The sequence below is a fragment of the Pleurodeles waltl genome, chromosome 7, assembly GCF_031143425.1.
Source record: "Pleurodeles waltl isolate 20211129_DDA chromosome 7, aPleWal1.hap1.20221129, whole genome shotgun sequence".
NCBI classification, from domain to species: Eukaryota; Metazoa; Chordata; class Amphibia; order Caudata; family Salamandridae; genus Pleurodeles; species Pleurodeles waltl.
The window spans coordinates 1125263910-1125279587 of NC_090446.1; positions in this window are offsets into that span (position 1 = coordinate 1125263910).

The window sequence follows — 15678 nt, forward strand, 5'->3', positions numbered from 1 at the left end:
GGGTAAAGGACAGCATTTCTGGCCATAGGCCCGTATAGACCCAAACAGGCAACTGCCCTTTTCCTCTCTGCCCTTGTCCTCACCACCAGGACTGAGACGCCATGAACCCTATGGTTAAATAGCCCTAGTTGTCAGGTAACCTTTCTCCAATGGGAACCCTAGCCTTAACCCTAACCAATCAGAACCCTAGCTCCAAAGACCAGATTAGAAGCTTAAAGGCTCAGTTAGAGCATGGTGTAGACTAGTGAGTGCCAGACTGTTGGTGGGTGAATACAGAGTAACACTGTGGTGGCTGCAATGCTTTTTTCTCACTGGAGTGGGGATCCAGGAGCCTAGAGGACACTGGCAAGCCCTGGGCAGGATCCGTACTCAACTTGCAGTGACGGATGCATGTGCACGAGAGTGGCGACTTTGGCCCGCTAGGATAGCATGCCTCATCTGGCTCAGATCTAAGAAGATCTGGGGCCTGTAAAAGGCTGGAGGCACTATTTTGGATTGAGGGCTCAGAAGATCAGCATATAGCTAGGGACAATTTACAACGCTGATAAGCTATATAAGCAGAAGTTGTGAATTGTGATGAATGGTAAGCAAGTTAAATATAAAGACTTAGCTTTTTCAGTGGGGCTGTCAGAGAAGGGTACACTCTGGAGAAGGGCTAAAGCAGGTAGAAAGTGGGACAAGAGACACATCACTGTACAGTGACAAATTATACATGCACTGTACCATGGGCCAAAAATCCAAAATGAGCTTTATTGTCTTGCCTACCTAATAGACTAAAGCATACTTACTGTTCCATTGCGACGTAATAGGGAACACTGACACCACCAAAGAATGTAGGCAGTGTTCATTCAGCAAGAAGCAGTGTCGCTGTGGCGTCTCCAGCAATTTGTGCACCATTTGAGACACCAGGAAGGCAAGCAACATGGATGAAGAAGCCCACAAGCAAGGCAAATTGACCTTTGAGAACAAGAAGGCCACCTGAAAGCCACACTATAACTCAATTGCGCCCGAAAAAAAAGAGGAAATAGTTCTCCCCTAGGTGACAGAACTGCTGTTTAAGTCATACTGCTAGATATACTGAAGTCAGTTTCAAATCTATTCATAGCAAAATTGACACCCTGATGGCTAGGACAGATCAACGTAAGGAAAGGCGAGATAAGCAACATGGCCACATTGATATGACAGATCAACATATCTCTGAGACTGAAGATAACATGTCCACATCAAATTAATAAATGCTATGAATGGGAAAGGTGTAGAGTCTCATTAAGGACAAGAATGAAGATCTGGAATTACGCTCCCACCCGTAATAATATCACAATAGTCAGACTAGCGAATGGGAATGCCTGAACTATTTGTGAAATCTTTTCCCTCCAAGCTATTTGGCAGGGCCACCTTCTGATGTATATTTATAGCTGAGAGGGCACCCAGATCATTTTCCCCAAAGCTGACCAATAATTTTGAATTACCAGGACAGCGACACTGTCGTTTGACTAAACAGGGAGTAGGGGTCCCTGTAATACTAGGCAAAATTTATTGCAATCTACCTTCATTTAGTAGCAATGGTACAATATGCCAGATGAGCATCTATGGAAGTTAAAAGAATGAAGTGTATTCGTCTTTTCAAGTACTCTTTCCTCTAGTTGGAGAAACGTAACATCTGTGCTACATTATGAAAGGAGCCAATGGATTGAAATGGGTTATAAAGCTGATTGACAAGGCCCAAAAGAATACTACTTGCCTGGAAGATGACAATGGCTCCACAAAATAAACAATCTTAGAATCAACTAATGATAGTGGCTGGTCTGTTTGGTCTGGTGAACTGAACTACATATTTGTTCATCCTATACACCAAATAAGAGAGTGCTGGAGTGGTGTGTTTTGATTTGTGATTAGAAGTGTAAAATGCTCAATCTAAAAAAAAGACTGAGAAAAGAGGCGTTCACAGCAAGGCCTTGGGGAAATGGTCTATACTTCATTCAGTGCTATACTTCACCTGGAAGGACAAATTAATATAGATTGAGAGGTAAGTGGTGGGCAACAGCCATGTCCCAAGGTGTGTAGCAGTACTTAGGATAGTAGCGTATATATTGGAAGGGTGTACACTAATTGATTTCAGAGTTGGTGCAGGGAGTTGGGGGTTGTAGGAAGTTGGCTCTGTATATACTATTTCAAAGTGAGAAATAGTGTGCAAAGAATCCAAGGGTTCCCCTTAGAGGTAAGATAGTGGCAAAATTAGATAATTCTAATGCTCTATTTTGTGGTAGTGTGGTCGAGCAGTAGGCTTATCAGAGGGTAGTGTTAAGCATTTGTTGTACACACACAGGCGATAAACGAGGAACACACACTCAAAGACTTACTCCAGGCCAATAGGTTTTTATATAGAAAAATATCTTTTCTTAGTTTGTTTTAAGAAGCACAGGTTCAAGATTTGAAGTAAACACATAAAATGCAAGGTACTTCACACAGGTAAGTTAGGACATTTGAATAAAAGCAATATCATATACAGTCTTTGTTAAAATGTCAATAAGCTATTTTAAAAGTGGACACTGCAAAAATCAACAGTTCCTGGGGGAGTTAAGTAAAGGTTAGATTGTGAGGTAAGTAAGACACTTACAAGTCTCAGTTCCTGGGCATAGGCAGCCCACCATTGGGGGTTCAAGGCAACCCCAAAGTTACCACACCAGCAGCTCAGGGCCGGTCAGGTGCAGAGGTCAAAGAGGTGCCCAAAACACATAGGCGCCTATGGAGAACAGGGGCGCTCCGGTTCCAGTCTGCCAGCAGGTAAGTACGTGCGTCCTCGGGGGCAGACCAGGGGGGTTTTGTAGAGCACTGGGGGGGACACAAGTAGGCACACAAAACACACCCTCAGCGGTGCAGGGGCGGCCAGGTGCAGTGTGCAAAGCAGGCGTCGTGTTTCAGATAGAAAACAATGGAGGGACCCGGGGGTCACTCTAGCGGTGCAGGCAGGCACGGAGGGTCTTCTCTGGGCAGCCACCACCTGGGCTAGGCAGAGGGTCGCCTGGGGGTCACTCCTACACTGAGGTTTGGTTCCTTCAGGTCCTGGAGGCTGCGGGTGCAGTGCTGGTTCCTGGCCACAGAGTGACAAAGGCACTCTCCCCATGTGGCCAGCAACATGTTTGGTGTGTGGCAGGCTGGCAGAAATTGGTCAGCCTACACTAGAAGTCAGGTTGGTATTCAGGGGACATCTCTAAGATGCCCTCTGGGAGTATGTTACAATAAATTGCACACTGGCATCAGTGTGCATTTATTGTGCTGAGAAGTTTGATACCAAACTTTCCAGTTTTCAGTGTAGCCATTATGGAACTGTGGAGTTCGTGTTTGACAAACTCCTGGACCATATACTCTTATGGCTACCCTGCACTTACAATGTCTAAGGTTTTGCTCAGACACTGTAGGGGCATAGTGCTCATGCACATATGCCCTCACCTGTGATATAGTGCACCCTGCCTTAGGGCTGTAAGGCCTGCTAGAGGGGTGACTTACCTATGCCACAGGCAGTGTGAGGTTGGCATGGCACTCTGAGGGGAGTGCCATGTCGACTTAGTATTTTTCTCCACACCAGCACACACAAGCTGTGAGGCATTGTGCATGTGCTTAGTGAGGGGTCCCCAGGGTGGCATAAGACATGCTGCAGCACTTAGAGACCTTCCCTGGCATCAGGGCCCTTGGTACCAGGGGTACCAGTTACAAAGGACTTATCTGAGTGCCAGGGCTGTGCCAATTGTGGAGACAAAGGTACAGTTTAGGGAAGGAACACTGCTGCTGGGGCCTGGTTAGCTGGGTCCCAGCACACTTTCAATCAAAACTTAGCATCAGCAAAGGCAAAAGATTAGGGGGTAACCATGCCAAGGAGGCATTTCCTTACAGGGGTATTGTTCTTTTATTTAGGTAGGATGATACATATCCAATGAAGCATGGCTTTATGATAACGATCTCCAATGTGCACTTTCCTTCTCCTCATTGCAATGCTGTACTACAAAGACATAGTAGACACCCCTAGAAATAAAAGGCTGGCCTTCCCGACGTGGAACATCAGAGTGCTGAATTATTCACACAAGGCCAGACAAATGCTTTGTTTCCAGGATTAAGGTTTTTATTGGCCCTATGGCTTAGGGTTTGGATTCTGATTGGCTGATAGGGCTAGGGTTCTGAGTGGTGATTGCTGTATATGGAAATTCAAGGGGGACGCCACTGTTCTCATCTTCACCCTTAATCACTTCACCTGGTTAGCGTGGGCGAGACCTCAGGCTCACCACTGATTCTTGCCATGGCCAGGCCTCCGAGGCCTCACTCTGCCTGGCTTCTCCTTGGTGCAACATCACAGTGCTGATAACATATGTTGCAGTGCCCTCCAAACCCTTCTGTTCAAACTCAACATTATGAGGAATTGGTCCAACTCTGGATAACCCATCAGATTCATATGCAGTGGTCAGAGCTCCACTATTATGTAGACATTTTAGTCAGCTTCCCAGTCACGCTCCCACCCCCCATGTAGTTTATTTTCACCTGTTGCAGATGTTAGTCATCCTGAACTTCTAAACTAAAAAAGAAGAGGCTCCTGTATTATGTGGCCATCGTAGTCAGCTTCTCGGCCACTCCCCCATGTATTTTATTTTCACACGTTAAAGATCTTGGTCATCCTGATTTTTAGAGCTAAAAAAATCTGAAGCTCCTCTTCTTAACTATCTGCCGCCTACTCATCATCCCAAATCAGGAGTTTGGAGCCTTACAGTCAGTGACTATATCGATAAGACAGCTGGCACTAGTGAATAGTAACAAACAATATGACCAATCCATAAACTTGCGGAGGACGTGGGTACCTATTGTGTAGCAACAACAATGTCCAACATGGTATTATATAAGAGTAGACAAAAAAATATTGGATAATACAATTAATCCAGCACAACATACACTAAATGAAAAAAAACCTAACAGAACCATAAATAACGAGAAAAGCGAAGGACCATGTAAAATTAGATTTTCATATGTCAAAAAGAGGTGTGACATACGTCTAGTACACAACTGATAAATTAAAGAATGTATATGTGCTCAGTGAGAAAAGAAAAGTTGAACACACAGTGCTGGTAAATGAAGAAATTAGCCTGGACCACATGCAAGGAAAAAAATACAATGATACAGTAAATGTGGGGCCAGATGTACTAAGCAGTTTGCACGTCGCAAACAGCGAATTTCACTGTTTGCGACGTGCAAAATACACTTTGCAATGCACAGACCTCGTTTTGCGATTCTGTAACCTGGTTACCGAATCGCAAAATGGGTTTGTGAGTCGCAATTAGGAAGGGGTGTTCCCTTCCTAATTGCGAGTCACTGTGCAATGCAGGATTGCTTTGTGACTGCAAATGCGGTCACAAACCAATCGCAGTTTGCACCCTTTTGTAATGGGTGGTAACCCATTCGCAAAAGGGGTCCCCATGGGACCCCTTCCCCATTGAGAATGGCACTGCAAACTTTTTATCAGAGCAGGCAGTGGTCCTACGGATCACTGCCTGCTTTGAGAAAATAAAACGAAAACGTTTTATTTTTCGTTTTTATATTGCATCTCGTTTTCCTTTAAGGAAAACGGGCTGCATTACAAAAAAAAATTTTGCTTTATTAAAAAGCAGTCACAGACATGGTGGTCTGATGTCTGCAGCAGGCCACAATCCCTGTGAGGGCCGCCATTCGCAAGGGGGTTGCAAATTGCGACCCACCTCATGAATATTCATGAGGTGGGCCTTTGCGATCCCCCTGCGAATCGCAGATGGTGTCAGGGACACCATCCAACATTCTGAATTGCGACTCGCAATTCGGTCTGACTCGCAATATGCAGGTCGCAATTCAGAATGTACCTACATCTGGCCCAAAGAAACTTAAGTCTTCATAATTAGTTTTTAACAACATATACTCTGCAGACAAATCAATATTCCAAAAGTAGTCTGTTGCTAAATTGGTGTCGACGTTTCAGTCTTTAGAAAGCTTAAGAAGTCATCGCGAGGACTAAGAGAGTAATTGCGCTGAGCAAATATTCACTTTCAGGAATTGTAATTCTTTTGGTGGTAATTGTTACAGGGTTTGTAGAAACTAATTCCAATGTGGGGTGATTACAGGGGGGGTCAACATCAGCATAGACAGAAACGGGCCACATGGAGGAGGTGATTCCAAAAAATGACTACAAAATCGGAAGTGGAACCAGAAACTTGGAAATGCAGCTAGGGCCTACAAGGTAACAAACAGCCATGGCTGGCGATGGGGCAAAGTGGTGGGGCAGGGGCACAAAACAAAAGCAGTAAAAAATGTTTTTTTTAAACTTACCTAGGCCCCGCCGCACTGCCGCTCTGTGGCCAATCCTGATGCTGCTCTCATGCTGCTGGCAGCATGCGAGCCAGCGGCAGCTCCTCTGCTATGGCAGAGGAGCATCGCCCCCCGCCCCCGCCGCCAGCAGCAGCTGATTTTGTTTTTAAATAAAACGTTAATAAACAATATTTATTATTGTTTTATTTTTAAAGAGGCGGGCCATGGGGGGATGACAGCCATGAAGGGGAGTGGTGTGCACTGCCCTCAGTGTGCATGTGTGTTTGGTCGGCCATCTCAGGACGGCCAAACACACATTTACACTGAGCTCTCCCCAACCCGGCACTGTGTTGGCGGGTTGGCGGGAGCAGGCACAGGCTCTCAGTCTGCTTGGGAGCGCAAGTCAGGGCGATCAGGCCAATCCTTGCGCTGCTCTCATCAGTCACGACTGGCGCCTGGGCAACGTGGTGGGGCGAGGGGGAACAAAACAAAAGCAATAAAAATGTTTATTTTTTTTTAAACTTACCTTGACCCCACCACACCCCCGCTCTTCTGCTCTCCACTGCACTGCAGACAGGCACAGGCTCCCAGCCTGCCCTGGGGCTAATACCACTGCTCTTCTGCTCTCCACTGCACTGCAGGCAGGCACAAGCTCCCAGCCTGCCCTGCGGCCACTCCTGATGCTGCTCTCATGCTGCTGGCCATGGCAGCATGAGAGCAGCATCAGGATTTGACTGAGTGCCAAGGATGGATATGACAGTATGACCTTCCAGTCACTGTCTGTACAGGCACGTCCAAGCACTGTGTCCCAGTGACCACATAATGCAGCAAGGGGTAATGCTGTGTGTGACTGCAAATTGCTGGCGATCCACCAGGTCTGGTGTCTGCCCGTGCCTAGTACAAGCAAGTATTGCAGGATTAAGTGTTGCTGATGTTCCTGCTGTACTTCACCCCATAATTGAGTCAGAACATCTATGCTGAAGGCATTCAGCAAACACTGACATGTCGGGGGTTCAACACTAGTCGTCAGGTCATCTATAGACAGGAGGGAGCAGTCGCTATATAAGTCACCTATGCTGTGCAAGGCCACCATGTCCCATGATGTCAGCTCCTTAAGGGTGTTATGTACTTGACCACGTGACATGCCAAGAAGGGGCAATGCAGGATCATATGGCGTGATTGGCCGGATAAGGAATAGCACTCTGCTATAGCATTTGTGTGTAACTTTAAGAGGAATGATTGGCATTGGAGCTTTTGTGAGTGAATGGAATAAATGCAATACAATCTCCTGGTCCCAAGAGGGGAATAATGTGGCAGTGCCAGTGAGATTTGTGCCTGCAGACCAGCCTGAGCACATCCTGCGACGTGTGTTATGTCAGTTAAGATCACCTATCGTGTTCCAGGGAGCGGAAACAAGGTGGGTGTATGATAGGGGAAGGTTGGCAAAGTAATAGAGTGGCAGAACTACCATTTTAGTCAGGGTCACACGCCCCGAAACTCATAGTGGCAGGAACTGCCAGAAGGACATCTGTGCATGTATTACAAAGACTGTGCAAACTAGGTTGCCCTGCAGTGCGTCTTTCGGTGTGCGATGTATGCGAATCCCCATATAGCGGAACGTTGCAGTCTACCAATTCAGTTTAGTGCCGTTCCCCCTACATTAGGGGCTTGGTTGTGTGTAGTAAAGGAGAAGAGGCACGACTTGGTCCAGCTGACCCGCTAAGGATAGTGGTGGCTGCAAAGTCAGTAAGCAGATTTGTGAAGTTGGGGGGAATTTCCCTAATGTCTCTGAGGTAGAGAAGCATGTTGCCACATAGAACGAAACTGAGTGCGTATCATCTCCTAATGGGATCCCCCCAGTGCTGACCCTGGGCACACAGGTGGTGTGCCAGGTGTTCAAGTGCCAGAAAAATAGAAGAGGGGATAATGGGCAACCTTGGAGAGTTTCTTGTTGTATGATAAGAGGGCCTGATATATGGCAACCAATTCGTACCCCGGCTGTGGGAGTTGGTGTATAAAAGGTTGACCAGTTGGATGAAGCAGGCGCCAAGGCTGTATCTACACAGCACCTAAAAAAAAAGGGCCACTTCAGAGAGTCAAGTGCCTTGTGTAGGTCCAAAACTAGGTACCCCGGGTGGGGATATTGTGATATTGCTGTGTGGCATAGATGAATACTCAGAAAAGCGACAAAGATTCAGTGAGGTATTCCTAGCAGGTACAAAGCCATTCTGGTTAGCGTTGACTAACTGAGGTTCTAGAGGGGCTAGACAGTCCACCAGTATCTTAGCAAGGATCTTGCCTGATTTAGGCAATGATATGAATTAGGCATCACTCATCATGGGCGGCAGGGCTGCCACAGTGAGTGAAGCACCATATAGCGTCTTAAGATGAGGTGCCAGTAGTGGAGAATAGGCCTTATAGAGCTCACCTGGCAGACCATCCAGTCCCAGGGCTTTGCTAGTGAACAATGCACATATTGCTTCCTGCATTTCAAAAAGAGTAATTTCCCTGTTGAGTTCCTCCTGAGGTACCAATGGTATTTGCTGAAGTGTAATATTGGAAAAGAAGTCATCAATGGCTCCGGGAGGAGCTCAAGATGCAGACGTGTATAGTTGCATGTAATGGCGTGGGAAGGTGGTATGTATAGCTCTCTGAGTGTGGAGCAATTGGTCTGAGTCAGAGCGAAGGGCAAGGATAGGTCATCTGTCCGTTTCTTGCCATATCAGCCAGGCCAAGAGGGTACCTGGGCAGTCTCTATTTGCATGTGTGTGCTTAAGTGTGCTCTGCATAGTTAAGGTAGTGGAGTCATTCTAAAAGTGCAAGGTGTGCACGCTGAGACTGGAGCAATTGTTCATGGGCTGGGACAGTAGAGCGAGCTAAATCCTCTAGGCTCAACAACTTACCTATGGGATTATGTCACGGGTGCAAACAAACCTGTTAATCCGGACGTAGAGGTTCTGTGCATGGGGGCAGTGAGAGTATACCCTGGTAGAAGCACTAGCTTTTCCTTAGTTATTATTTTGCTCTGATTGCACATTTATTTCTACTTGACTGAATGGGACAAGTTTTGCAGTAAATTTTTAGCCTCAGCAGCGCCTGCATCTTCAGCTGCTAGAGGCCGGGCTGGTGAGTGGCGTGGGGAGCGGCCCCTTTCTCCCTTTCTTGTCTCGCCCCCGCAATTGGGGGCGGGGCAGCCCCTAAGGCCTATTTGGCCGACACCCTGATATTCTGCTCCTGCGGGAACGTTAGCCTGTGGCTGGTCTGGGGGCTGGTGCCTCCTGTCACACCCCCATGTTTTGGTGGACTCGGGGGGGCTGCTGGTGCCCTGGGACCATGGGGGGACGCCCCTCGAGATGCCTGGGGTGTGGACCTACCCTCTCCCCTTCTCCTGGAGGTGGCTGGCTGGTGATCCTGGGCCTGGCCTCTCTGGTAGGGGGGGCCCTGCTACTGGTGACCTGCAGGCCTGATCCGCAGCGGGATTCGAGCCGCATGGCCCCGTGGGTGGAAGTGCTGCTGCTGTGGGCCACTGTGACGGACTTCTGTGGCTGCTGCCGGCTGTGCAGTGGTGGACGTGGACCTGGATCTGGTGCCTGACGCCCCCCTCCTTCTTTGCCGTGGTATGAGCGATGGGTGGGAGTGAGTGCTCGGGAGGAGCTTCTGTCCTTTGGTGGTCCTGACTTATCTGGTGATTTCTACTGGTGTGGAGTGGTGGGCGTCTCTTTGGCTCCAAGCCAGGTCTGCTGCATAGAGGATGGGGAAGGCAGACCAGAAGCAGCCTAAGCTCACTTTTGATGGTGGGAAAAAGAAAAGCGGCCCGGCTGGCCAGTCAGCGGATGACCTGCCGCTTGAGGAGGAGGCCTCCGCATTCTTCATGAAGGCTATGTTCTTAGACCTCAAGCATAGCCTGGCTAGCATTGACGCCAAGCTCGACCATTTAACTGAGCAAATGGATCGTTTAAAGGAATGGGTAGATGGTCATGATGCCCGCTTTGAGCAGCTGGAATCACGCACCTCGGATCTGGAGGACAATTGCCACGGAGACAGGGAACTGTTGCTGCACATGGAGCGCATGCTGGAGTTGATCCGGAATAAAAATAAGGACCTTGAGGCCCGCTCCTGCCGTAATAACATCATCATTTTGTGCCTCCCGGAGTCGACAGCCATGGGTCGCATGGAGGACTATGTCGAGACCATGCTTTCTGCGTTATTCCCCGGCGTGCTCTCCCGAGTGTTCGTGGTGGAGATGGCCCACAGATCTCTGGGGTTGCGACCCCTGCCAGGGGCTCCGGCACCCTATTATTGTACGCTTACTGAACTACAGAGATAGGGATACTATACTTAGACTGGCCAGAGAGCGTCGACCTGTGATCTATAATAATACTGAACTGAGTATCTTCTCTAACTACACTGCTGGGGTGCAGTAAGGCCCGTAAGGCCTTCTTGCCGGCCAAACGCACTGTGACCCAGACCAGTGCCAAATACTCACTCATTTATCCAGCTAAACTACGAGTGCAGCATAAGGGCAAGCTGCACTTTTTCACTGACCCGAAACTGGCTGCTAAATACGCTAAATCTGTCCTCGAAATGCGCCGTCGGAGTGCCCGCGAGCTGCTGGCGGAGAGGGTGACGCTCTTAGTGACAATGATTGAAATCATTCTACTGTTTGGGGTCCCCGTTGCCCTGTCTGGTGTCTTGTGGCCTGTGAATTTGTTGTTGATTTAAATGTTGGTGCGGTCTGTTCTGCTATACACCTTACTTGTGAGTCCCCTTGCCCATCCATCCCATTTTGGATGGTTTTCGGATGGCCATGTTGGCGCCCCATTGGATGAGTCCATTCAAGCTGTTTATTATCATGTTGTGGGATATGTAGTTGGGTTTGGGGGGGATTGTAGTACTGACCCATTTGGGGGGTCAGCGTGGGTGGGGCTCTGTAATGTTTTGTACTTGGTTTACTCTCCTTGCCTTTTTAACTTTTCTCCTGTTCCTTCCCCTGCATGCAGCCGATGCCTCTATTGAGATGGTATGGGGAGTTGTGTGTTTTGGTAGACTGCTGGGATGGTGCAAAATAGCATGACGCCTGCACGCTGCCTCACTTGGAATGTTCATGGGCTGAATGATGGGTGTAAGATGAGGTTGCTGTCTGCCTATAAGCAGCGGCATGTGATTGACATTTCTATGCTGCAGGAGACTAACCTGGTAGAAGCCACAAAACACCGGGTGAGAGCTGGTTGGATTGGTGAGTGTCACGCTGCGATGTCGTCGAGATATGCACGGGCATGGTGATCTTGATCTGGAAGAGGCTGCAATGGCGTACTGAAAAGGTGCTTGTGGATCCGAATGGTCGGTATGTCATGCTGCGAGGAAGACTGCTAGATAGACCATGTAGGTTGGTGTTGATCTACGGCCCAAATACTGATGACCCTGACATTTTTGGGGAAGTGTGGCGGCTGATTGGCTCACTGGGACCCGGGTCCCTGATGTGCAGGGGGGGGACTTCAACGTGGTACTGGACTTTGTGGCGGATAGTGAAAGCCAGGCTAGACCACAGCACGTGGTTGCTGCTAAGGCCTTGTCTCCTTGTCTCTTGTGATGGCTGAAGGTGATTTGGTGGACCTATGGAGGGCAAAACATGGAACTGACAGGGAGAGTACCTGTGTCAATTATACGCATGGCAGTTGGTCCTGTACAGATAGCTCAGCACCAGGGACATAGAGCTCTGGACGCAGCTGCACCTTGACTCTCTGCTAGATGAGATAGTTTGCTTTGGGCAGATTTCTGGGATCACCATCAACAGGTCCAAGTCAGGGGTGATGCCCTCGTCCGAGGCTACGTTACAGTACCCCGTTAGATATCCCCTCATCTCGGCTGATGGACCGGTGCAGTATTTAGGTATCTGGCTGAGTAGGGACATTAATACGCTTTGGTCAGCAAATTACAGCAAAGATATTGCATGGTTGGAAGATAAGGTGAAGATGTGGCGTTCATTGCCGCTCTTGCTGACGGGTCGCATTGCGATAGCGAAGATGGTTATTCTGCCCAAATTTCTGTATTTATTTATTAATCTACCTCTTGTCCTTGTAGTGAGCTTTCTGAAGTCTGTGCTTGTGGCTCTGGCCTGGGCTGGTATGCAGCCCAGAATTTCATGGGAAAAACTGACACTTCCATTTGAACAGGGTGGTTTGGTGGCCCCGGATCTATAACTTTATTATCAATGCGTGCAGGCTCATTTTGCGCATTTTTGGCTGCATCCTATACGATAACTGCCGCATTTGACACCTCAGTGTGACGCAGTGTGGCCTGCCGCGGGTGCTTAGTGGCCTGATCAGACCCAGACCGTGAGGGCTCAAAACTGTGGCTTGTACGGCAAGGGCCAGGACTGCGCTGTTGCGGCGTGCTGTTGTGCGAGAGTCCTTTGCGCCTTTTATGCTGGTGCAAGATGTTGCAGACGTGTTGTTGGAGGATGTCCAAGTCTGTGAGTTTCTTTGGGAGGCCAACTTAACTACTTTGGGATCTTGGTTTTCTGATGAGATGTTTATCTTCCTGGAGACTGCACTTGGAGATATGCATGATACTGCACTGCACCGATTATTCTTTCACAGAATTTGTGCCCTGCTCTGTGCGCGTTACCCCTGCTTTCCTTCAATGCCCCGGTATGCCGAGCGTTGGAACTTATATATCAAACGCGATCCCCACGCAAGCTTCTCACAAGTCCACATGTTTGCATGCAGAACATGGTGTCTGAGACTGAGATTAAAGCTAAAGCCCACTGGGAGGCGGGCATAGGCAAAATCATTCCTGATGACGCGTGGCGACAATGCTGCGCGCATATGAGAGAGCTGTCTCCTAACTATAGACTGCGCCTTATTCACTTCAATAATTGTGCCTTGTACTCTACTCTGACTATAATCTGTACTTGTTGACCTCAAAGCTTTGTTCTGTTTGGGTTTTGTTACCAATAAATGCAAAAATAAATAATAAAAAAATTAAAGAAACTTTCTGACCACTTTAAGTGAGTTTATTATATCTAGTATGCAATACTCCAGCTATACCATTCTAGGTGACTTTACTTTGCACCTGAGGGATCATACCAATAAAGAAACTGCACAACTTCTAGACAATTTGAACTGTTTTACACTTAAACAATTGGTGAATTCTACTCCGCATAAGGCAGGCAACACCTTAGATGGCATTTTTTCAAGCCATCCAGATTTGCAGCTAGATGTGGTGTTACCAATAGCTCGATCAGATCACAAGGCCACTGGCTTTAGTTTAAAAATCTTGGCCTCAAATACTATAACTGGCAGGACTCCGTCAACCATAAAACTTCAGGCCTGGAATAAAGTGGATACAAAGGAACTTATGAGTATCCTGTCCACTACCCAACCCCGCCTGTCTAATGAGCCTAATGTCGATACAACTAAGTATGTTGATTGGATTACCACAGCAGTATCTGAGCTGGCCCCATTTAAACACATAAAAAGTCATAGAGCTAAACCAACGGCGCCCTGGTTCTCTACAAATCTCAGAGAGCTTAAACAAAAAATGCTGTAGACAAGAAAGGATCTGGAGAAATTGTTATAACCCAACGGAAAAAGTAAATGCAAACAACTTATACTGGACAATAAAAAAATGATCCAACTCAACTACTACAGTGACACCAAGCCAGCTGTTATGTGATAGCTTGGCTACTTTCTTCAGAAACAAGGTTGAGGCAGTTTATAAAGACTTTGATTTGAATATTAGAAGTTATTCAACGAGTTCTTGCTTCTTACAGAAGACCGAGTGATTGAATTTATTGCCCTTACCAAATCAGTTGTGCCCTCAGATCCCTGTCCTTCAAAACATATTTGGCACATAGCTGTGACAGACATACTTACAAAACTAATGAATAGTGTCATCATCTTTGGACAGTTTCCAGATGACTGGAAAAAAGCTTTCATAGTTCCCCTGTTGAGAATACCCTCTCTTAATTGCAATGAGGAAAAAAATGATCATTCTTTCGTAGGAGGGCGTGGCCAAACGCCCAAGATGGCGGCTGCATTTTACTAAAGTTCCGCTCTGGCGCCTGTGAATCCTGTACCACCCGCCACTAATCCTGCCATTGTGACATCAATGATCACACTGTTAGTCACCGGACCTCCCACTGGAACTATTGAGGAGGAGCCAGTCAGACCTGTGACCTCGATAACGAGCCCTCCAGAGCCAAAGCTGGCAACCGCATGAAAAACGAGCCCGTCTGTAATCGCTGTGGTGTCCTGAATCCCCCGTTCCCAGCATAGACATGCTATATGGGGGTGTATGTTGTGGCTGAGGCCCGGAATTCAGAAAAGAGGCCTGAAGTGATGGGCTTCCCTCTCCTCCTTCTTTGGGGGCTCTTCCTGCGACTTTAATCGTACTGCAGCGGCCTGAGCACTACATGAGTGGACCTCACTTCTGAGGCTTGCTTGTGAGTGACTCCACTCCCCAATGCCGGAGGAGCATGACCGGTGAGCTGTGATTCCCTGGGGATAAGCCCAACCGGTAAACCATGTGAATGACATGTGGAGTTTGGGCTTGATTCCACTATCTCCTGTAGATACAAAGGTGCTACAGCTGTGATCGTGGTGGCACATACACAGGGGAATTGTGTACTACTCCCCCCTCCCCCGGCTTTCGTGATGGACTGCAGGTACAGGGGGGTACTGTTGCTTATGCCTGGAGATTGGGGACCTGGCCGGGCAGTGTGCTCTCACCACGGGGGTTAAGATGTGGAGCATGGAACTTGTATGACCACCCTGAACCTTACAGACCTTGTACACTGACTCTCTTTGCCTTCTTAATTTGTATTCTTTTCCGGTGCTTCGAGGGGTGGCTGTCACTTGATCTATGTGAGTCCACTGCTGGTGAGGCCCTGCATCTTGTCAGTCACTGGGGCTCCTGTCTGCTACATCAGTAGGACGCTTTGCAAGGGGTGTACATGTGGTGCCTTTAAGACTTAAAATGTTTGCCTTTCGTTTCTATGCCTCGCTGTGGGGTGCATTGACTGTTTAGATTTGAATTATTGTTCTCCCTCCTTGACCAGTGGTTCCTGCCTGGAATAGCCCAGTGTGTGGATACTTTATGGCTCATGATTTTGTTTCTACACTGTCAACAACATACTACTCATTGGTGACTTATCATAGCTGTGACTTCATGTTTGGTAATGTCTATTTGTGCTGTCTGGGGCCGATTACCCTGGAGGGATGGCACAAATTCTATCTGAGCATGGGACCTTATCTGTAGTGTAACTTTCTACACCTGGCTCCCTTCCATACGCCCTCCATTTGGATACAGTCATGGGGTGCATCAAGCCTGTTCATTCATTGTCAAGGCAGCGCTGGGAGT